A 24,542-nucleotide genomic window follows, 5' to 3' on the forward strand; every position below is an offset into this window, starting at 1 on the left:
CCCCTGCCCCCACCTTCCGACGCCCATGATTAGCGTGACCTTCAAAATCAATTGATAACGAAGGGAATCTACTAGGCGACCGCTGCATACCTAATGACAAAAAAATGACCGTCACACAACATACAATCTGTACGGTAACGAAATGGCAACGTTCTACTCGAATTTCTTTTACTGCAGCGTTTCTAATTTCGCGTCTTTTTAAATCTTATTCTATTCTTGCTGTTTGGAAAGAATTTCATAATAGTGACCACGCACGCTATAGATACATTGAAAACAACAGACCCGGCATCTGACGTCAGCGCAGCTCACCTTGCACACTGGCCCACGTATTGATCAAGATGTCCGCTGAAAGATAGTAACAGTTTGTTGATGTGGTACCAACTGTTTCAGCATTCCGTACTCATAATGAGTCTGTAGTTGTTGCAGAAATCAGTTCTTTATGCAGGGACACACACGTGCAGTACAAGTCCGCTAGCGAGGAAAACGCATATTATCTTTATGTCCTCCGAAGTCCTTGTGAGCTTCATTTGTGGTAAGTGTTCCTTCTGTTGTCAGGAGGAACCTTGAGAAACCTTGTTTCTGCTGTGCGGAACCATTCTATTGTGACGAGCCGTGCCTCGAGTTTGTTGTGAGGAGCCCAACTCCTACAGGTCGAATTTAGCAAGATTCGATTGGACTGGATTTCAAAAAAAAAAAATAATAATAATAATATGGAGAGGGTGGCTCCACAAATGTGGAACCGGCTACCCCAGCTCACTTGTAGAGGGTGGTTAATAGCACAGACCACCAGGGGTTGGTGGGAATGATGAGGTGATGGCAACATAAAGAATGAACAAGGAAAAAATGGTTATGAGACGACTGAGGTAGTTCATGGGTGTGCAAGATGGGCGTCACAGCTATATGGTCCATACGGAATCTAGCAATCATTACACGTTTCCAGCATGTCACGAAAATACAAGATTTTAAGACAAGAGTCTAATGGCGAATTCCACTGGTCGATTCCACGATCCGCATGAGGGGAACGAAATGCGGCACGGAGGCACCAAATCTGAATCCGTCACCGAAAAACAACGTCTCTTAGATTTGGCTGCACTCGTTAAACCAGTTCAGGCGGTGCAGCACTTCTATATTCGTTTTGTCAGTGCCGCACGCGCCCTCTGCACTCTCGTATTCGCTTTGTTACGGTGCAGCACTAGTTCTGCACGAGGTCACGGCCGGGCTGCACTTACTGGATAGGAAGTGCAGTACGAGTGCACGCGGACAGACGACACGTCTGTAACGCTGATGGTTCCTTGATATGTGTGAGATGCAATACCGGTTTACTGTGTTGGGAAAAGGCGCATGCTTTGGAGCGGCCGAGAATCTTTTTTCTTTTGATAAAAATATACAGAGATGAAGGACCGAGTAGGAAAAACAAAACTCCTATTCATAGTGTCTTCCCACAATGTTCCCGTGATAGCCGAGAGCACGACTAGGAGTTTTCCTTCCCGTCCGCGCAAGCAAATAGAATGCATACGTCGTCAACTAGTTGTTAAAGTCGGAATCCAGCAGCTCAAAGCTGCTTACAGGTACAGAGCCAAACAAACACTTATACGACTAGTAATGCGAATGAAGCACAACTCACACGAACAGTATACATGAAAGGAAAGACAAGCGTAAAGAACACGACAGCGGCCGCGGTTCGGGCAGCAGACGACTAGCCTGCTCCTGCACTCGCTTCTTCGTTTTGGAAGCGACCGCGCAGTGCTAGTGCTGAACCTACACTTGCAACACTGTCTCTGTCGGCGGCGCACGCGCTTTCACACCACATCGGCACTCCCCTGAACTAGTGCCGGAGTGCGGGCCAAATCGAAGAGACCTACAGTCGCGCTCCAGCCAAAATAATGACTGAAGTAGTCGCCCACACCCGACAAACTCGGCGAGCCTGCCCGACACTTGCTGTTGCTCGACCTTGAAGAAGCGGAAGTTACGACAATGCTTCGTTAGAGTTCCGGCCGAATCCGAGCTTTCTTGGCGAAGCAAGAGGGAGCACTCTGTCGCGGAGCGAGTTGATCTAAAACAACCAATGGAACACGCGAATCCAATTCGAACCGACCAGTGAAACACGCTTTCCGGAGCCACCTACACGGAGCAGAAAAAGCCGCTCCAAACCTACCAGTGGAATTCGCCAGAGGTCACTTCAAACTTTGCAGACTGACAGCCTTCGATGCATATTTGTATCTCGTATGGCATCTTGCATTTTGCGACTGAAGCTTGTGGGGTTTCGCGCCAGTGCAGCCCCTCGGGGGGCATCCCTCTGGCCGATCGCAATGACCTTGTGAAACCTGTTATCGTCAAGGCCAACAGGACTGAGGGGTTTGGGGAAGCGACTCGCTGGGCCAATCGGTGCTCAGGCGAGGACTTGAGGGGCGGCGGAAAAGGACGAAATAACAACAACAACTTTATTTTTGGCTTTGGAGAGCCAAATATAAAAACGAAATAAAAGACGTTATGTGAGTTCTATTTTCCGTGTCAGAATCATTTTTAGTTGGCAACAGGGAACGAACTGGGCTATCATAGCCCACACTCGTGGGATAGGCTATCTAAATAAGAGCAGATCCCACATTTGGCGCCCAACGTGGGGCGCCAAATATGGGTTAAAGCCTCCCAGTCAGCTTCAACCCTACCGTGGGTGCTCTAATAGCCAAAAGCCAAAAGAAAAAAAAACAGAAACGTAGGTTGATGCGACCAGCTGTTCCATGACGCTAGATGCGTGAAAGCACCGAATTTAAAATATAACTTCAGCACGTATGTCTTTGAGGTAGTTCGCCAGGGTACAGTGCTGGACAAAAGTTTACGGAACACGCTCCAGCGCATTTCTCCCCAGGAGTGACACAGTTGCAGCGTATGGTACAGCACTGAATTGGAAACAAGTGACTGGATTACCTAGGCACATGCCTGTAAGTCCGTACGGTCCCATTAACAGCTAGCCTTTCACTGTGAGGAAGAAAAGCACCGAAGTAAGCAAGTCCGTAAACTTTTGTCCAGCACTGCACAATTTTTTTGCAGTCGTTATTGTAGTGTTGAAACAGAATTAAAAATCCAGCAGATTCTTACCCACAGATCCGGAGTGGTATATTCCGCTCAAAGAGCTGCCTTTTTTTTCTTCTTCTTCTTCCGTCTGCTTTATTTTCACGTCGACCAACACGCACCGTGCTGTCTGTACAAGTACAACATACGTCATGCAATAACAATGGAGGCGATGTTGCTGGACTGGGCTAAACGCGTCGCAGACAACGTGAAACTCGTAGTAGACGGGACAAAAACTCGTAGCAGTGGAAGCACAGAGTGGAAGCACAGTTCGCAGCAGACGAGGATGTGCATGCAGATGGTGGCGTACTCGATCAACTGCCTTGTTTATTACATTGCGCTTGACTCTGTAGCAGAGTGCACATGTTGTTGCTCTTCGTGCTTTATTCCTGGAGCTACAACACAGACAGGAAACACGCGAAAGCCGCAGTCATCCACATAGCAGCTCCGGAAGGCGGAGCCCGTTTTTGTCTCTTGTAACACCTTCGGAAATTAAGTTTGTGCTTGGAACAACTTAGCGAGAATAACTTTCGGTTCCGTCTCTGTGCTGCGCCATCTGTGTGAGGTGATATGTCAAGCAGACACAAGAAGAAATGGCGGATTTTGACTGAGATAAGCCATTAAACTGCTTGAGGCAAGTTATTTTTACATTTTGTTGTACATGTAGCTGTACACGACAGTAACGCATGAAAAAAAAAAAAGAAAATAGAAAAAACGAAACCTCAGCGACCTCGTGCGGCATGTCTGCGACGTGATGGGTAATGATTGATCAGTTTACCTTGTATTCTGGCGAGACTCGCTTCCGTTGTTAGGAAATGTACAGCGTGAGAGGCCTTGTCTTTGTTTTGAATCCCTTGCTTTTATGGTGACGAGCTTTGCTTGGTTGTGAGCAGCCTTGCTTCCATTGCGAGGCGCTGTGCTTTCATTGTAAGGAGCCTTTTTCTATTGTGGGTAACATTGCTTCTATTTGAGGAACCATGCTTCTATTATGAGCTAATTGATTGATGGGAAAGGAAAAATACGGAGGTAGAGTCCAGAGAAAGTCGGGACAAGCTGCTCTAGTACACATAAATACAGGGACAAATCCAGGTGGGTCAACGACGATTAAGATACGGCGATGGTCACTGTATATAGTGCACTCCTAAATAAAGTGTTCAGCGACCTCTACCACGTCGCATTCGCTACAATCGGGTTAGGGAACATTTCCCAATTTAAACAGGAGACGGCTGCTGTAGGAACATCAAGGCGCAGCCCATTGATGATATAGATGCAGATGGATGAAGCCGAGTGCGAGCAACCTTGCTTGTATTTTTCTAATGGAAACAGCCATCCATGTGTAGTTGGAAGCCTTGATCCTGTTTGAGCTTTAAAGGGGGGGGGCAATACTGGGTAGGCGAGCGGACTGCCTGCCATGCGTCTATTGTGTGAATGCTTGATTCGATTTTGAGGTGCTTTCTTTCCATTGTGAGCAGCGTTGCCCCTGTTGGAAGAAGCTTGCTTACGTTGTGAACGGTGTCCTTCCAATTCTGGTGTGTATTGCCTCTTCTGTGATGAACCCGTTCATCAATTTTATAACCAGATCCCTGTAACTAGATCTATTCCTTAACGAACGCTTGTCAGTATCTGTAACCTATACGATTGACAGGTCCGGCTGTATAACTTCACACGTCTACTAAGTAATTCTCTACCGGGCTTCTCTGGCGCTCGTAATGGCTTTGCAGGACCTGGTAATTGATTTCATGAAAGGCGGACGCCCACGAGCCGTGTTCTGACCCTGCCGTCGCGCCTCATGCATCTTCATTAGGGCAGCCAACGCGCACGTTGTTCCCAAGCGGCAGCGGTTGTGTGGTGCATTTGCCGCTTCCTGACGCAGTTGGAGGTTACAGCAGAACAAGACCGCACACTTTTGGATTCATGAGTGAGAGGCAACTAACTGACACGTGGGAATCGATTTCCCGGTGGTGGCTCTTAATGTCCTGCATCTTGTTTTTTGGGGGGGATGCGTGCATTTGGTATCATTACTTATTTGGTATCGCTGTTATCCTAGTTCCCGTATCTACTATCGGAAAGGTTACCCGCAAAACTTCGATGACATGTGCCATGGTAGTGTAAGATACAAGAGATTTGCTTCGTCTTCAGTTTCAAAGTACCTCAAATAGGCAGCAACAACAGATGAACTATGGCTATCACCCGGGGTGTTCCGTCGCTGAGGAGAACAACAACAACAACAACTACTACTACATGAATGACGATGGAATGAGGTGATTCACCGCAACAATTGCGGTACCATACCTCAGTGCATGTGCTGAGGAGAAGTTCCCCGTTACATGCGTAACATTAGATGAGATATATGAGGATGCGCTGGAATGAGATAAGTACAAGTCGTTCACGGATCAATTGCGGTGTGCTCGACTGGGCGTGGTATGCCGAACAAAAGAAGAATGAAGGAAAAAAGAAAAAAAAAAAGAAAAACATAACAGACGCCGAAAGGAGTACAGAGGGCATTGGAAAACAGAGTATAACATTAGAGTGTCTGGAGTAAACCGGTAGCCAACAGGAACTCCACAAGCATGATGAAAGATGAGGCTATTTGAGGCTTTGTTTGTATCTGTCCCTTCTATGTTGTTCCAGCCTCAGAACATCAGTTTCTCTCTTGTTCCATAAGCATGTCAAGGCCTCGACGATGGTGCACAATGGTCTGGCGAGGACCTATATTTGCAACCTGTATGGCTCCCTGCCGACAGCACTCAACTAAGCACAGAGTACGGCCCCTCTGCTTTGTAGAGCTCACATTATGTGAGGACGTGCTCAGTGTTCGCCACGACACCGCAGTTGCAGTATGAACTTGCCTGACAGTATCTGATCCTGTATTTCAATAGCGAAGTGAAGGTTACGCTGAGGCGAAGTCTGTGCAAGGGAAGGTATATAACGTGGGAAACGGTATGGGGCAGGAAAAGACTAATTTGGATCTAGTGAATACACGAAGGACCTGTCAGTGATGTCTTTATGTCAGCGACTGGATTATCTCAGCCAAATGTAACCTGTCTCCCTTCGACAGCACAACTGGAACGACAGAACGGGACAGATGGGCAGCCGTTGCCAATCAGATGTTGGGCTTGGTGGGGATGATGTCTGTTACGACTGGGGCGAGCGACCCATGAATACCTCTGTTGTTTATGCACTGAATCCGCCTTTTAATCAGTGTAGATCACCCAGACCTGTAGAGTATCATGCGATATCTTTCGTAGAAACAACAGGATAACATATAGCTCAGCCGACGTTGATGGCATGCGAGGTGGGAGATGGTATCCATGTGATATAGCGTCCGTTGGGATGACAAAAGCAGACGATGAGTATTTCCAGCTAATTGCCGATTCCCAATAACAACAACAAATAAATCGTGACTATGACACGGGGTAATTCACCACTGGAGAGCAGTACACTACGTCACTACCCCATTACACGCGAAACATTTGAGATATGAAAATGAGGTTAAAGTTATGCGCAAGTACAACAAGCTATCCTCCACTGGCTGCGCTACGCCGCAAAAAGGAAGATGAAGAAACAAAAAAAAAAAAAAAACACACACACATGAAACAAGTACCGATGGTCATTGAGTTACAGTATGACTCTACAGCGTCTGAAGCAAACCGGTAGAGAAGAGGAACTCCAAGAACATCAGAAGACATCGACGGTGTTGGACGTGGCTCTGACATGGGCCAAAAATTGCAGCCAGGTTGAATGTCTGTCGGCTAGCAGTACTCGACTGAGCACACAGTTGCCGCCTCTCCGTTTCGTAGAGCTCACATTCTGTTAGGACGTGCTCAAAGTTCGCTACGACACCACATTTGGAGCATAGGCACACACACTGTCACAATGTCCGTTCGGTACTTGAATTGGGGAGTGAAGGCTTCTTACGGGGCATTGCAGGTGGCGCGGGCACTACCTCGGTGAAAGTGCGGATGGTGGCTGCGAAGCGAGATTCTGTGCGGTTTTTCGTCTCCCGATGAGGGCCTTGCCAGCGGTAGTTCTGTGTAAGCGCCTAAGTTGTTGGAGGGGTTGCTGAGTGACGAGCAGAAGAAGAGGTAGCGCTGGTGCCTCCGCATCCACGGCCTCATTACGCGCAAAACCAGGAAGCCCGAGGGCGTTTCGTAGGCCTTTCCTATGCATCTGCTCCAGGCTCTGAAGTGCAGATGGACTTGGGCGAGCGAACGGGAGGCCGTATAGGATCTTTGCAACGGTCGTAGCCTTATGAATGGCCGCCACTGTGCTCCGGGGGCATCCAGATGCTGGGCATCCAAGTCGTCGGACGAAGTTCTGAGTCGACAGACATCTAGATTTCCTTTCTTTTGTGAAAGGCCTCCACAATAAGCGGCTGTCGATCGCAATGCCAAGGAACTGGTGGTTCCGAACTCTTGGTAAGGATGTACCGTGCAAAGAAGGCGGAGGTAGTGGAGGCCACCTTTTTCCACACCCTAGGAGCATATAGCGTGTTTTGACCGGAGAAAGCTTTAGCCCGCGTGCAGTGACGTAGTGATCGACCGCAGGAATGCCATCTTGAATGGCTTGGCTGAGCTGTCCAGGGTTCTCGCTCGAAACCCATATGGAGATGTCATCGGCTTAAATGGAGCAGTGTAGTTGCGGAATATATTTCGGTAATGACCTGGGTACGCCAGAGAGAACCAGATTAAAAAGAAGAGGGCTGAGGACACCGCCTGCGGCAAACAGAGATTCTGGCGTCTGGGTAGGCTGAGTGTCGTCCCCAGGCGCACCCTAAAAGTACGCTCATTTAGAAAACCATGAATGAATGTGGCAGGTCTCCCTCCAATCTCAGCTGCCTTGAGAGCCAGCATCACTATGTTAGAAGATACAGCATGTCAGCCTCGGCCTGAATAAACCAGGTGGCTGGGTTCCGGTCCCAAAACGGTGGAAGTTTAACGCTAACGGCGGTCACGGAAGTGGGCTGTTGTACCATGCTGGGGGTACCGGGAGTCGTGGTGACGTGACCGTCCCCTGTAGACATGGTGAATGGCGTGGAACGTCAAACGTCCGGGTCACCAATTGTTGGAATTGGAGGAGACAGGAAGCAGTAGTCCGTTGGTGTCGGTTACCAGATTCCAACTGGCCCGAGGATGTTTATTTATTCGAGCCACGGGACAGGTGCTGGATGTCAGAGACTGGCGATGCGGCTGCTACAGCCCCTTCAATGTCAATGTCAGAGAATACTGCACCGGTCTTGCTTTTGGACTCAGTAGCCTGATCCACGTCAGAGATAGTGTCGAGTAAAGTATCAGTTGAACTTAGGTGGGCTCTGAATCCGGTCACTTCCTCCGGAAAAATGCCTTTCATATCAAGGAAAAAGACAAGCCTTCTGTGTAGCATGCGTTCAGTGAGCTTAGCGACGCAGGAAGTTAGGGAGATCGGCCGGTAAGAGCGTAGGTCGTTGACCAGTTTGGTTTTCTTTAGCATAGGAACAACGATGCTCTCGCGCCACTCGGGGGGGATGTTGCCTGATGTCCACACCTGGTTGAGGTAGTCCAAAAGAAGTCAAAAGCCGCACGGCGGGAGGTTTCGCAGGGCCTGATAGGTAATGCCGTAGACGCCCGGGGATGACTTCGCCTTTAGGTGGTGTAAAGCATGTTGTAGATCACTCAGTCTAATTGGGGAGTCAAGGTCGGATGCCGCCACCTGTGGAATGAAGCTGGAGGCAGGGATGCCCCTTCCTTCGGCGAAGTTGTTTGGGAATTCTTCAGCGAGCTCCTCTACTGAAGAGTTCCTGGCCATGGCCAAGGAAGCAAACGGAGTTTGTTTACTGGTGCACCCCATCAATGCGTCGTTTGCAACGCCCCATATCTTCCTGGCCGGTCTGTGTTCGTTTAGCGACGCGGAAAATGATCTCCACTGCGCGCGACGAAGCGTATCTGCATAGCGACGTAGTACTGCGAATACTCGACGATACTCTATCCTGTTCTCAGCAGAAGGCCGCCGTCGCAGAACGCGCTGAGCTCTTTGGGGGGCTGCGCATAGATGCAAGTATTTCAGATCCGGCTTGAGGTCTTGACAAGAAATGTTGATGGTGGCCGATGCCCGAGCTAAGCCGTGCCCTATGGTGCTGCATATGTCCATGCTAAAATCGCTAAAACCAGTGCTAAAAACACTAAGGACGACACAGGACGGACGCACTGCTGGACGGTGTCGTCCTAAGTGTTTTTAGCACTGGTTTTATCGATTTTATTATGTGTGACCAACTGTCCTAAATTGTCCTATTATTCAAATATGTCCATGCTATCCGGGGAAAACCCTGCGCGGTATCTGTTCCAGTTTATGTGCATCGCCTCCCCGATTTCTTTTTCTTGCACGCCAACGTGATCTCGATGGGAAAATGGTCACTTCCCCAGGTGTCGAATAAGATGGCCCAGTGTGCAGGGACATCGGGTGAGTGTACGGTAATGTCGATGGCACTAGAGTGAGGGTGACAGAAGAACGTGGCTTCACCGGCATTAGCTACCACTAGGTCCGAGCCTTCAAGGCAAGCGGCGGTGTCCTAGCCGAGTTTATCTGTTGTTTTGTAACCTCTGAGCGGATGGTGTGCATTGAAGTCGCTGCATATAATTATGGGTACACTAAAAACCTTCTCGGGTAGCCTAACTTGGTTGGAGATTTTCGTTACTATCACTAAAAACCTGTCGTAGTTTTGTTATGTACGAAGCAGTGAGGTAGCGTCCCGCTGCCTGGGGCCTGATGTATATGGACACTACGTTGATCTTGTGGTGGCCTAGCATAACCTGAACCGCTACACATTCCCCCGTGTCGTCTGTCAGATGCTTGGATGATGTGGGATGTCTTGGAGGACGAAGATGGCCGCACTGCCGTGTTTAAAGCTGGGGATGGCGGGTGAGGTGTACTTGACGAAACTCCTTATATTGCATGTGTCGGGGACGTTGACGTCCTGAAGAGCCAGGATACTGTAGGAGGTTTTACTTTAGTCGTAGTTGCAGTTCTGACAGCTTGGGGCGCATAACGGCACAATTCCATTGCAGTATTTTGTGGTGTCCCTCCATATTACTTCAGGGCGGCGCTGATTGCTGACAGCTGGCAGACTGTGTCCATTTACGCCACTACGGCGTTAAAAAGACGGTCAGGGTCTGCTGTAGAGGAGCCAAAAGTGCTAGAAAGTTACGTATCCCCTTTGGAACCCACACATATTGGGAGAGACGATGATTCGCTTTGAAAGTGAAGTCGATTATAGTGATGTCCACAGGAGTAGCGGACGCCTCGACGCGCTGAGCTTTCGACGAGTTAGTCGCCATTGACTCCAGCTTTCCCTTGGGTGGGCCAGCGTCCCCCTTGGTGCTAGTGTGAATAGGGACTGGCGCTCATGTGCCTGGTCTAGAGTCTGAGGACACGGGCCTGTGCGTAGGTTGGACTGCCTGCTAGTCAATGCGGTTGCGTATGATCCAGTGGGCGTAGAAGGTGAAACTGTAGAAATAGGTTCCGACACGCTTGATTTGATCGCTTTCTCAGCCTTCTCTGTGCAGGGTTGTACCGGTGGCTGTGGCTGTGATGGGTGTGGCTGTGAATGTGGCAAAGTATGCTTAGCATTTCTCTGGCGCATTATCCTCTTTGCCTCCTTGATTGATACTTCATTGGAGCGGCTGAGCCTGTATGCCGCTGTCTCGAGTTTTTGTACGGGATATGTCCTGTCGGTCATCATGTGTTGTCCACCGCAGTTCACGCACCTGATGCAACTTTTTATTTTGCGCAATTGTGGGCGTCGTGATCCCCTGCACACTTTGCGCACACTTGGTCTCGATGACAGGCAGCGCTAACATGGCCAAAACGTCCACATTTCAGGCACTGCATAGGGTAGATTCGAGAAGAAGTCACCGGGAACTTTACTACCCCAATGTGTACGTTGTCAGAAAGTGGCCGTGGGAGAAAGCCACCTTCACCCACTCTCCCTCTTTCCCAAGCCGGTGAACACTGATTATTGGTATGTCAGAACGTATGCGTGACGCAATACAGTTGTCGCTGTATCGGATACGCGGATTAATGCTATGACCGGCCCTGGTGGTGGAGGCAAAAAGGCTCGAACACGGATGGCACATAGGTAATTGAGGGACAGAAGCTTGTTGACGCCTCCAGAGGTCTTGACGTCTGCTGCAACAATGTTTTTGTTGCGGTTAATTCGTATTTCAGTGATCTCATTTGGCACCTCCGATTCGAGGAATTGCTCCAGCTTGGTTACACGAAGGCATGGTATACTGTTTCCGGTACCGATGGGTCTGAAAAGTACTGTACGAGTTTCTGCTGACCAAATAGCTCTTACGCTTACGCTCTTCACTGTCTCATCGCTGGAGGAGCTGGAGGTGCTATGGCGCCGGCCCTACTGCCGTCGGCGCTTCGGTTCTTGACGTGGTAACTGGAAACCGACGTCGGAGTGCGCGGAGTTGTCTTCCGTGTTGTACAGGTGACGGTCAATGTCATGGTCTCGAGCGGCAGATTGCGTGCCAGAGCTTGCAGGATCTGCGTTGACGTGAAGCTCGCCGAGGTTTTCTGGAGGTAGGGCTGGAGGTATGTCTGAAGGGAGCGCAGCAAGGGCGTTCAGGTCTCCGGCGGTTGTGCCACTAAGTTTAAAATTCGAATTCATAGTAGGGCTACCTAAGGGCAGGCCAACAGGCTGCCCTGAACAGCGTAAGTGACAGGCAATCCACTGAAACTGAGTGGATTTGTCGATTTGTGCGTGGAAGAGGGAATAGTGCGACTCGAGGGTGCTAGGCCTGAAACGAATATCGGGCAGGAGCACAAAAAAAACACGTCCGTTCGTTGCAGAACTTCTTCGTATACTTGGTATACTGCTGCTCTGAATCAGGCCAATGAGAAATCCATATCCACCTCTTGGTTCACCATCGGTTCCCTTCGATCAGTTACCTCATGAATCTCGGAAGTGTATGCGCGAAATACTTCAGTGTTTGCAGCCTGCGACCTTATTCCAGATGGAGCCTGCAGAAGTCACGTGCAACGGCCTTCTCAAACCTCTTGAGAGACAGCGCGAGCACACACAATGCATTTTTTTGAGTGGAAGGGTCTCTTACAAACCACGTTCTACACTCCACACTCCTACAGCTAATAAAAGACGATAGTGATGCACAGAACTGGCGCAGCGCTCAGTGTCGACATCATTTAGATTTTGTATACAAGCCTGGCTGCATGCCCGGCTGCTATCATGCCTTAAAATGGCCCCGACCGTTCCGCCTTCCGTTCAGCGCTCGCCTATTGACTTGCGGTTTTTCCACGCGATAATTTGTTTCCATAGGTCCTGTTGCGACCTTCTCGGTTCGGGAGGAGGAGTGCCCAGGGACTGTAACCGAAATAAGCATCGGTTCGGCTATGGTTCATGTTAGAACTATGGAAGCGGTTACGGGATACGCCGTTTTATTATTTGCGGTCACCGGTAACCAAAGTGTTGAACCAGTATTTTTTCGGTTTTCTCTAGCATGTATCTGCAGAATGAGTGGATGTCCCAAAATCAGCTAGAAAGTGCAAACGGGTAGAAATGGACATATGATATGTTGCGCTCCGAAAGAATGGTGCAGGGCCATCGGCTATAGGTCGAAGAAAGAGTGAACTCTTTCTTCGGCGCACGTTTGCCGTTTGCGACATTTCCCGTAAAACCATTTCTTGCGGTCTGTATGACGCCGTGCACATTCCTTTCGCTCGTACTGTAACAAGCTACGAGGCAAGACCAACCGCATGCGTTCACCGGCTAAGCAAACAGATGTGAAAAGCACCACCACCATCAACGTGCAACACGTCGTATCCTAAATTATCACATTATAATACAGTTCATAGCTTATAAGGGACGTACGCAATATATGTCATACGATGCGTATGTCATCCGATTGTGGCCCCAAGCGTATAAGATAGTATGTTGTCCGCACAACTTCTGAAACAAAAACATATGACGAAGAGATCTACCTCAGTGATATTAACCTCTGTGAAGTGGAGTATAGGTCCTGTGGCTACCACGAGGAAACATCCCATGTCATCATCACTTTATCATCATTTATTGTTGTTGAGGTTTAACAGAAGCACGTGTGATGTGATGTGATAGAAAAAGAAAAAAAAAATGATGATTTAGGTCACGACAAAGTCAGGCAGGCTACCCAAGGCCCCTTAGCCGCAGTTAGTTGAAATAAATAAAAAAGGGAGAAAACCCAGTAGTTGGACGCGGGAGAAAACACCCGAACTAGTGGGAACACTTCGCAAACATAGGACGAGGGTCGTCACAGGGACGCCACAAACGAGGGACCAGAAAGTGTCACAAAACAGAAGCACGTACTACACCACTAACCAGAGTTGTGAGGCGATACAAATATCGCATCCAAGGTTGTTCCATCGAGCCGGTTCATATGAACCGGTAACCGAAATCACATTTTTCGGTTAAGGTTATGGTTTCGGTTAATTGCCGATTCATTTATTTATTTCTGGAATAGCAAGCCGACGTCCCGTTTGGCTGACCTTTCCTCCCTTTTTTTCTTTCCTTTTCGTCTAATAAATATACCCCACCCCCCCGATGGAGAATTGCGGTTACGTTCTGGTTACGGTTCTTGAAAAGATTTGGGTTCCAAGCGGTTTTCGGTTCCCTTCCGCTTTCAGTCCCTGGGAGTGCCTGTTCTATACAAGACGTGCGAAAGTCCTTCTAGTTGATTAGCCTGACCTATTTGATCCTGGGCTGCAGTATATATAGTCTATCACTTGACATACAAATGGCCAGATGATCACATCCTTTCCCTTCAACATCGTCTAGTCTACAATAGGATCCAAGAAATCCTGTCTTTCGAGTAGATGAAGACGTCCAAGACGTCAGTTGAGAAATCCCTACACAGCAATGTCGATGGTCCATCACTGAGCAGCAGACGGATGTCCATATCGTCGATGATGTCACTCTGTCGCAGTGATGGGCAAAGGACCTCAAAATTATACTTAAAGTACCAAGTACCTGGCGTCAATAGTACTTCAAGTACAGTACAAAGTACCCAATTCCAAATGTACTTCAAGTAAAGTACAAAGTACTAGGCAAAGTACTTCAAGTACTCATCAAGTACATTCTGAATTTAATTTGTGTCACTTTGCATTTCACTGTTTAGTACTGTATCTGTGTCTTGCTTTTTTGGCAAAACTTTAGCGAGTATTCTTGACAAATGCTCTGAAGCCATAAAGTCCTAGGTTAAGTGCTAACCCGTGAGTATGAACTTAATCAGATGTCATAATTTGCAGTTACATGTAGAGAAGTAATCAGTTAGCTGTGCTGTGATTATGCAAAATAGTATTATACCCTGACTGATCCAAGATCACCCGCCTTGTGTGGTGTTCCGGTACTAATCTTTTGCTATAACAGGCTAGGAAATTTCAAGGGGAAAGAGTACAAGCCAACAGAGATTATGTATTTCTGGACATTCGTTGCTGATTTTTGAAATACAACATGTTTAAAAAAGAATATGAAGAAAGTAAAAAAGGATGAAGCACAATGTAAGCCTTCATTTGTATACGACTGTGATCTGCAGCAATGTAATCCATGTGACCAATTAAAAAAAACGTAAAATGTAAAACTGAAAGCATTTGTGTCTATCAGAGTGTTCATCATGTAATGCAATCACACATATAATGTGATATAAAATTATTCTTAATTGCCAATGAAGGAAACAGTATAAAAAAAGCATAGAACCATGCATTGGGAGAACGGAAATTACAATGGACCAAGTCATTGTGCTGCCGGTTGCAGTGTCATAATGTGTGCGTGTCTTTGCATTCCATTCGTTTTACATAATCACAGAAGCGTTCACACTTTTCCAACATTTCAAGCCTCTGAACAATAGATTTGCTTCAACAAATGTGCTCTTTAAAAGCACATAAAACCTTTTTGGTAAAATGTCAGACTGGGACTCTTGGTACTGCATCCTACTAAAAGCGTTAAAATGACGGCAAGAAGGCGAAAACTCAGAGGTAGCCCTATCTGTGTGTTTTCGTCTTCTACTTCTCATTTTAGCGCTTTTAGTAACGTGCATTTTTGACACTCTTTTGTGATTTTTTGTCTGGGGTTCATGTTTGGGTACTTGAGTACTTGATGGGAAAGTACTCAGAGAAAAGTACGGTACAAAGTACACGATTTAAAGTGTACTTACAGTAAAGTACAAGTACACAGAAATGTACTTAAAGTACTACTTGAGTACTTGGTACTTCAAGTACTGCCCATCACTGCTCTGCCGCCTCCCCATCCGGTCTGTGCTCACGCTTCCCCACCGCGGTTGATGGGTACTCTGTTCCCCACAACTAACAATGGCAATAGCAGGACAAGAAATATATTCCTGACGTTCTTCAGTGAGAAAGTAAGAGACGGCGGGAGATACAAACTGACAACCATAAGTATATGCCACGTTCCCCAGTCGAATCTTGCACCTCATAACGCCGAGGGAAGGAATCTGGGATTCCTGTAACTGTACAATAGAAGAAGTAAAGAGCAACGCCAGAGCCCTATGAACTGTGATTACACTGAGGGAAAGTAAAGCGGGTAGGAAGACTTGAACATGAACAAGACTTTCGTGCAGAGCCTGCACTTCATCAGGCTCTGCGCGAAGGTCTTGTTCATGTTAATTGCAATAAAGTGCTCCTACCCGTTTTACCTTCGCTCAGTGTAATCCCTGTAACTGTGCAGCAGTTGGAACCTAACATGTCTGCCGGTTGTGCTTGTGTAGCGGGGAAGACCGTTCAGCGATTGATTCTCCTTCATGAGCCTGCATGAGTTTCGCTGCATAAAAAACCGCTGCCTTATGTAGGCGCACTCACCGTGTCCTTGTAACGTTCCCAGTGGAGTCTTCCAAGGAGTGAAGGGCGAGTACACCATGGCACCGAGCTCTTGCCAGAGCTTTCCTGCCCGTAGAGCACACTTCACAACTGACTTGAGACCACCTTGAGAAACCAAGAATACCTTCTTTGCCACTGATATTAAAACGTCCACCTCCTTTTCCCCACTGTCGGGGAACGCGGCTAGCAGGCCTCCACGGGTTCAAGAGAAAGCGACGCCTTGTTTCGTCATACCTGTTGTCTTGATGCTTCGGTCCAGTAACACACCGAAAGAAACCAGGAGGGATGCCGCAACGAATAATCGAACGCAGACAAGACAAGAAAAGATTGGAGCGCTATGGGCTGATGTCATCACAATGTCACGGCGACGATGCCATCGGGTGCACCCATGCTGACTGGGTCCCGTGCTGGGCCCAGTGGCGCGCTGTTCAATGCTCCTTAGCCTCTCCGGGCACGCCATTTCTTATTGTGGCATTTCTCTGCGGCAGTTTGTTTCATTTGTGTGTGTGTCTTCACGAGGTCAACGTGATGCCACGACATTAACATTCAACATACCAAGCAAGTGCTGTATGCTTCGGTGCCGTGACAACTACGAGTCGGGGCCACAGGTACACTTGTGCAGGTTATGCAAGACGATGAATCACAGAAGGCATGCAACTCTACGAGTGAACGCCGAGTTTGTTGTTACGGAGTATTCCTGGACGAGAAATTCTCTGTTTTTTTTGTTTTTTTTACATCCTATCTCTGCGGAATACAAAAAAAGATTTCAGAATATTGGAATTGGAAATGAAAGATAAATATGGATATGGTAGTCCCGACCCAGTCAGGACTGGCTATACTCCGAAACGCGTTTGTGGGTGAAACAATAGAGCCAGAAAAAAGAGCCAGAATATTAATGCATAATTGCAGAGTACAAAACAATGTAAGAACAGAGAAATGAAATCCTTTGCTGTCGCATGAGAGGGCTTCTTCAGCATCTTCCTCAAGTTCTGGGAAGTAGCTGATGTCTTTAGGACGTACAAGTTGTTTCCAAATGGTATGAGCCTGTGCCACAGCTGCGTGATCGATCGTTCGAATGAACGCATTTTTTTCCCTTTATTTCTTTATTTGCGTGTGTGTGTGTGTGTGTGTGTGTGTGTGTGTGTGTGTGTGTGTGTGTGTGTGAAACGTTCGAGCTCAGTCTGGAAAGTAACCTTTCCAAGGCTTCCTTTTTTTCCTTTTCTTTCTGTTTTCGTTTATTTTGAGTTTCTTTTTTTCTTTGGAATGGGAAGTCCTGGCTGACATTTCCTCCCTTCTTTCTATTAAACATACCCCCCCCCCCCCCCCAATCAGCACCTCTTCATTGCCGGTCGAGGGCAGTAACCATTACGTGCATTCGACCGGTAATCAAGAGGTGCGCATTGGTTCCTGCCTTTGTCTGGACTGATTGATTGTTTGGTAAAAAAGAAAAAAAATAGATATGTTAGCCGATTGCTGGCTTTTTCGACGACTTCCAAATATTTCGAGGTCATTCCTGCAATAGGCATGCACAGCTCAGGCAGCGCAATTCGTATATGATTGATCCATGCTTCTGCACCCTTCGCTAACTATTTTGCGCTAACATTTAATTATGTTATGTACCCGCCAGTCAATGATGTATTTGCAACGAAGTGAAATCGTAACCACAGACTCACAGTAAGTAAATCATTTTACATCTTTTTTGAGCACATGCTTGTCCCATGGCGCTCCTTTTTTTACGCCATAAAATGTGGGTGTTTTCTGAAACACCCTTTAATTAGGTGCATTCCTCATAAAACACTCTTATAATGGCCGTTTAGAAACAAAAACACCCTTAAAAGGGGAGTATTCTATTGAAAACACTCCCGCGGCAGCATGAAGAGACACGTTCTTGCTTCTATGGCAAGCATCACTCTGAAAGAGAGCCCTGCACGGGCCGACTTTTCAGAGCCCGACCCGACTCGGGCGCATCGAAAAATGGCCCGGACCTTTATGTTTTCATACGGCCCGGCCCAGCCCGATGGATCAGCGAATACAGCCCGGCACGGTGACTCAGCGCGTAGATACCGGCCTACTATTTCCAGCCGTGACGTACGCGTTTCTAGCGCTTATCAAACAAATTTGTAAGTCAATTTATAAGAAAAGACACGGCCACAAACAAACAAGAACTATCGGTTTAACACCACAACAGCACGAGACCAAATTAAATCCAGAACGCACGTGGACAAGCGCGTTATCGTTACACTACTAAGTTTTTGTGGAGCTAGAGGATGCTGTCGACAAACTCCTTCTCCCAGTCCTTACCCCTCTCACCAAGCCTTGCGAATGTGTTTGTGAAATACGTGAGGAGTCAGGAGCAATGTAAAGTGGCTTTGAGAATGTTACAGACGGTCGAATCATACGCGTAATGCAGTGTCACTTGTTTGTTTTTGCAGATATATGCACAGGAATGACGCGAGCACGTGATGATATGAAGTAGTAGTCCTCCATTTCGTGGAATTAGCTGCGTGACCCAGTCGAGCCTGACTCTCAGAAACATGTCTGTCGGCCCAAGCCCGGCCCGGAGCACACAGCCAATCACAAGCCCGGCCCGGCCTGCGGGCCGGGTCGGGCCCGCGCAGGGCTCTACCCTGAACAACGAGATTTGGCTGAAGCAGACCACACTTAGGGACGACACAAACAAGTATATCTGACCGGAAATCAGAAGACCCAGGTTCGATTCCTGGCGTCAGCGCCTCTTTTCCCTGAGTTGTTGCATTCGTTCTCTACCCCGAACACTGCAGTGTTCTAACCGTGGTTCCAACGTACAACCTAAACCGGAGCGCAATGCGTTGCAGGCACGCCTCGTTGGATTGGTAACACCGTGTGACCAGCGTAAGTCCTGAAGTTTTAATTCATGTGTGCACCCTACGTTGGCGTGCCAGACGGATCATATATTGAAATACAATTTGTTGGGGCATGTTCTTTAAGTGTAGTGGGGCGGAACATATTTGTAACGGTGACTGGAATGCGTTTTTGCGATCAACACGTATGCCTCTAACGAGTTAAAGATACCAGCTAAATTCCTGACATCTTTCCCTGTCAAATATTGTGTTTTCAACTCTGGTTATCGTCTATAATGCATTAACTTGCTGATGGAGCTGTTAAACCAGTACAATTTTTCCTCCACGAATTACAACACAGTTTTTAACACCATATTCCCAGTTCAAATGCGATGTAAAAAGGTGTATTAGATGTAAACACCTCTTTCAACACCTCACTTTACATCCTTCATCACAGTAAATCATTTTACACCTTTATTCGCTCAAAACAGGTGTATTCTTATAAAAACACCCTTTTATATCCCACAAACTGCAGCAAAAGGTGTAAGAAGAGCATTACTAAAGGTGTAATATCGACATACACCACATTTTATCCCATGTCGATGTAAAGTGAGGCGTTGAAAGAGGTGTTTAGGTCCTATACACTTTTCGACACCCCATTTGAACTGAAAATACGGTGTTGAAAGTGGTGTTTTAATGCGCGAAAGAAAAATTATACTGGTTTTACAGCACCACTCAGCAGTCAATCACATTATAAACGATAACTTGAGTTAAAAACACAGTACTTGACTGGGAAGGGTGTCGAGAATTTAGATGGTATCTTTGAGTCGTTACAGGCGTATGTGTAAATTGCAAAGACGAATTACCGTCACCATTACAGACGTGTTTTGCACTCTGCTACACTTAACGAACATGCCCCCAACAAATTGTATTTCAGTATATGAACTATCCAGTACGTCAACACGATCATTGCTGGCATCGCCTGGAGATCGTGGCATCGGAACGGCGGTCATTGCACGAGCACATTACGAGCATTGGATTACGCCCCTCCATAGCCTCCTATATACTGTATATAGGAGGCTATGGCCCCTCATAAAAGTGTTGTTCTTCAAAGCACCTATTGTAGGAGTGCTTCCTATAAAATATCATTTAGTAAAGGGTGTATTAAAAAGCATCCGTCACTGTGGTATCAAAAAAGGAGTCAGTTATAGGACAAGCAATTTACTTAAAAAAGGTGTAAAATGATATACTGCGCATGATCGACATGGGGATAAAATATGGCGTATGTCGATATTACACCTCTAGTAATGCTCTTTTTACACCCTTGGCTTCATTCTGCTGGATAGAAACGGATGTTTTTATAAGAATACGTCTCTTTTGAGCGAATAAAGGTTTAAAATTATTTACTGTGTAGAAACAGTGCACTTTGACAATAAAAGTGCCTGAAACGGCGGTTGAGCATGTAGCTCAGCCATTGCAGGGATGTATCAAGATTTGCGCGCACGCACATGCAAACGTGTCAGAGAAAAGTACCCCTGAAAGGAAATCCTGGATACGCCACTGACACAGTAAAAAGAAGGGCCTAATTAGTAACTGACAACTCGGAACTGAGGTACCGTGTAACGATCGAGTTCATTAATAATTCAGAGCGTTACATCGCTGAAGAACTATCAATAATGGAAATATTTAATGACCGAATATGCTGATTTGGTTAAAGGTTTTTAACTTGGTACGTACGTTATTATGACGTCACTCGTAAAGTGAAGTAATGAAGCGTCAGCATTACACAAGCACAGGTCATTTGATTTGACGCGTACGTGTCCACCGACGACTTTTCGCCTAAAAAGGCGTTATTTAATATCACTGTCTAAAAACTATTTACAGGCAATTTCACGTACACGTCGAACTACAGGTTGATAGGCAACGGAATGCGAGCGGCGTCGCGTAGAAGAGCGACGGAACCTCGTCATTTGTCCAACTGAATTTGCTTCGTGAACGCGTCCATGAATTTCAACGTATCGCGATGTCGACGCTGGGAAATTATTTTCCAGGCCTCACGGAGCGCGGAAAGAAGAAAATCATACGTGCAGTATAGGCACAGCACAGCATACCTGACGCGCTTGAAATATTCGTTGTGTGTCATGCCTCGTTTGCCATACTGAAAGCGACCTTATGATGCTGGTGCTTCTTTTCAGCATGTAGCATTTCAGCGTAATTGGAAAGCAGATTGAATGGGCCTTCCTAATGGAATGCATTCCAGTGGAATTATACTGTTTGCAGGAGAGTAGTACACCCTGTTTCGTTGTCTGTTTCAGAGATTGTGTGTGTGTACACCGAGCCCGTGCGTCCTCCTCCCTGCCCAAACACAGTGTAATGGCCTGGAATCTCATTTCGCTGGAGCACGACGCATTCAAGTGGATGTCTTTCTTCTGTTTTGGCTCCGGAGCACCGTCTAAAAGGCTCACGAATGGCGCAGATGTACTCATGTGAGTAGAATGTTTATTCGCTGCGGAGAGACGAGCCTGAGGTGGAGAATCATTGTGAGAGCACCGTATCATTCAACGATGCTCTCGCTTCTAAATCGATCGATTTACATCGGTGCAACGCATTTGACGAATGCTTGGCGAACTGTGTTACGTGCAGGTTACTAGAAAATGTTACACGCTATCGAATCAGTTGGTCTCAATTGGTATGACAATTGTAATTCTATTCAACTGTCTATTGTCTATTCAATTGTCTATTTAATTGGAATTCTATTTCGTATTGTACGGAACACTCAGCACTGAATTTTTTCGCCTTTGTATTGAAAAGAGAGAAAGAACGAAAGAATGGAACCTGGCGAGGCACGCATGGGATGCACGCTCAGTACGTACACACGAAGGGACAATGTTCCGCCATATACAGAGTATGAATGCAGGAGGGAGCACAGAATATTACACGTACATACGAACGTATAACACGTTCATGGATGTTATATGTTTGCGATCACGAGGATTGTAACGTAGAATACGTCTTTGCTGTGGCCTAATTTGTCTGCACCAGCCAGACATGAGCGGCGAGACTTGAACGCCTCGTTCTAGACTTGAAGGATGGACCTTCGGTTTTTGAATCAGATGTCATACCATAGGGGGGGGGGATATGTTTCATAGAGTGAAAGAAAAAAGGCAATGTCAGGCGGGCTATTGCCAGCTTGCTATTCCGAAAAAGCAAAAAAATAAAGGAAAAGAAAGATAAAAAAAACTGAAAATAAACAAAAAGAAGGAAGAAAAATGAAAAAATGAAAGAAAAACAGGCACGCAGTGCAGTGCAGTACAGGCACGAATGTCCAGTCAGAGGGCAGACGCAAGGCCCGCGTCTTTCATGAAGCGGAGCAGGGCTGTGGTTACGGCCCACTGAGCAGGCCGAGGGACGGGAGCAAGGAGGCTGGCCATGGACAATGTGCTGCAGCCCAGCTGTATTAGATGGCGATGGAGGGCTTGCCGCTGGGGAATGTGCTGCTGGCAGTGCAGAAGACAATGAGGAATGTCGGCCACCTCGCCACAGCTGGATACAAAGGGGATCTGGATTGGCCCATTTTGTAAAGAAGCAATGGGGTGCGGGCAACGTTGAGACGGAGGCGGTGCAGCAATGCTTCCTCTTGACGACTGCAGCGACACGCAATGAAAAAGGTAACCGAGGGGTCGATGGACTGCACGTGACTGTTGTGAGCGACGGCCTGAGATCTAAATGCTTGGGCACGGGCTGCACACCGGCGGCGAATAGCTAAATGGCAAGCCGAAAGTGTAAGTGGTCAATGTGCAGTGGCAGCAGTAGCAGCTGCGGCGGCTCGTCTTGCAGCCGCGTCTGCGCGTGTGTTACCGGTCAGGCCCACATGACCGGGCACCCATTGAAGGAACAAAGCATGACCTTGGCACGGGGTCTGTTGTACATCTGAATGATCATGCTGGGTGTATCCTGTATGAGGTTGAGGCGAGGCGACATCAAGCGGAGGAGGGACGCCTTGCTGTCGGTGAGTACGACCCATTTCCCAGGTGGCAAGTCAGTAATGTATTCCAGGGCGGTAAGAATGGCAAACAGTTCAGCCTCGGTGGACGACATGGGGTAGGGCAGTTTGTAGGCCTGTTCATGGTCTGTATCGGTAACGTAAAAGTCTGCGCCCGATGCGTCAGGCATTACAGAGGTATCGGTGAAGATTTGTAGGCAATGGGGATGAGTAGAGGTGAGGTGGGCCTAAGCGAGTTGTTGGGCTACCACAGGGCTGATTGCTCGTTTTCGGGGAAAGTCTGGTATAGTGGCGTGAATACGAGGCCGTTTTAATGTCCACATTGCTGGCACAAAGGTAGTAGCAGGTGTCGAGGACGGGAGATAGTCTCGTAAGCGGGCAACTGCATTGGCAAAAGCGGATGCAGGGCAGCTCACAGCAATGCGGCGAAGGGGATTAGAGGGTTGCGTCAGACAGCCGGCGTAGACGCGGAGGGTGCTGAGTCCCGCAGAATGGGTATAGGCTGCTCCCGAGCTTCGGCGAGTACGGAATATGTCTCCGTTGTTCTAGGGACACCAAGACAAACGCGGAGACTTCGGGATTGGAGATTCAGAAGCTCCTGCTCTTGGGTGCAGCTGAGGGCATGAAGGATCGGGAGGCTGTATCGCAGTGTGCCCAAACGAAGAGCCGTATGAACCCGGCGGAGGTCCTATCAACACGGGCCCCAGGACGCACATGCGATACGTTTGAGGACATTGGCCTGGCTGGAGGCTTTCGTAACAAGCGTCTTCACGTGAGATGACCATGTCAGGCCTTGGTCAATTGTGAAGCCCAGGTAACGGAAGGTTTTGACAAAGGTTAGGGGCGAATCGTCGATGGAGAGTGGATATTTGTCGAACGATCTTCGTGAAAAGGCCATGGCGACAGTCTTGGCGGGTGAGATGGCTAGGCTGCTGTCGGCAAGATAGTGGGCGATTGTGTCCAAGGAGCGTTGTAGACGACTTTGGATCGCATCACGACGAAGAGCAGAGGTCCAAATACAAATGTCATCTGCATAGATTGTGATGTGGGTGTGACTAGGCAGCTGTGCAGGGAGGGAGGCCATAATGATGTTGAACAAGAGGGGGCTGAGTACGCTTCCCTGCCGGACGCCTCGGCGAACGGGATACAAGGCGGTATCTCCGTCAGCAGTGCGGACAAAGAGGGAACGGCCTGCGAGGAAGTCTCTGATCCATGACAGGGAGCATACCCCTGCGTTAGCGTCCTGGAGAGCCGTAAGGATTGCATCATGTTGGGCACTGTCATAGGCTTTCTTGATATCCAGGAAAACAGCAGCGGTCAGGAAGCCGTCCGCGCGGGCCTGCTGCGTCTCACTGACCAAAGCAATGAGACTATCGAGTGACGACGGCCTGAGCGAAAGCTCATCATTGTTTCCAGGAAGAAACGGTCACTCTCAAGATGCCAGATGAGACGGGAGAAAATCATTCGTTCGAGAGTTTTACCCAAGCAGCTGGTAAGGGCTATCGGGCGGAAAGAGTCGAGGTGATGTCGCGCCTGGCCGGGTTTGAGCAAGGGGACAACCATCGCCAATTTCCATTCCTCGGGGATTCGCCCCTGTTGCCAATTGTCATTGAAGAGGCGTAAGAGATGCTGCCTCCCCACATGCGACAGATGCTGGAGCGCCTTGTACGAGATCTGGTCCGCACCTGGGTAGGTATGTTGGGGCGATGCAGTTTGTAGGGCAGAGTCTGCTGTCTTGCGTCTCCGGAGCTTCCTAACTAGCGGATGCCGCCAATGGTGAGCTAGAA

At 47.8% G+C, this 24,542-nt stretch overlaps 1 protein-coding gene across 2 annotated transcripts in view; it reads left to right on the plus strand.

Moving 5' to 3' along the window:
* Positions 1-24,542, plus strand: part of LOC135385788 (galactosylceramide sulfotransferase-like) — a 435,824-nt gene that overhangs the window by 165,709 nt on the left and 245,573 nt on the right. For both annotated transcript variants that reach the window (XM_064615301.1, XM_064615300.1), the window contains exon 2: positions 21,068-21,238. The gene's annotated coding sequence lies outside the window, so the exon portion shown is untranslated. The remainder of the gene's footprint in view (positions 1-21,067; positions 21,239-24,542) is intronic.

Source organism: Ornithodoros turicata, chromosome 2 (assembly GCF_037126465.1).
Source record: "Ornithodoros turicata isolate Travis chromosome 2, ASM3712646v1, whole genome shotgun sequence".
In the NCBI taxonomy this organism is placed as follows: Eukaryota; Metazoa; Arthropoda; class Arachnida; order Ixodida; family Argasidae; genus Ornithodoros; species Ornithodoros turicata.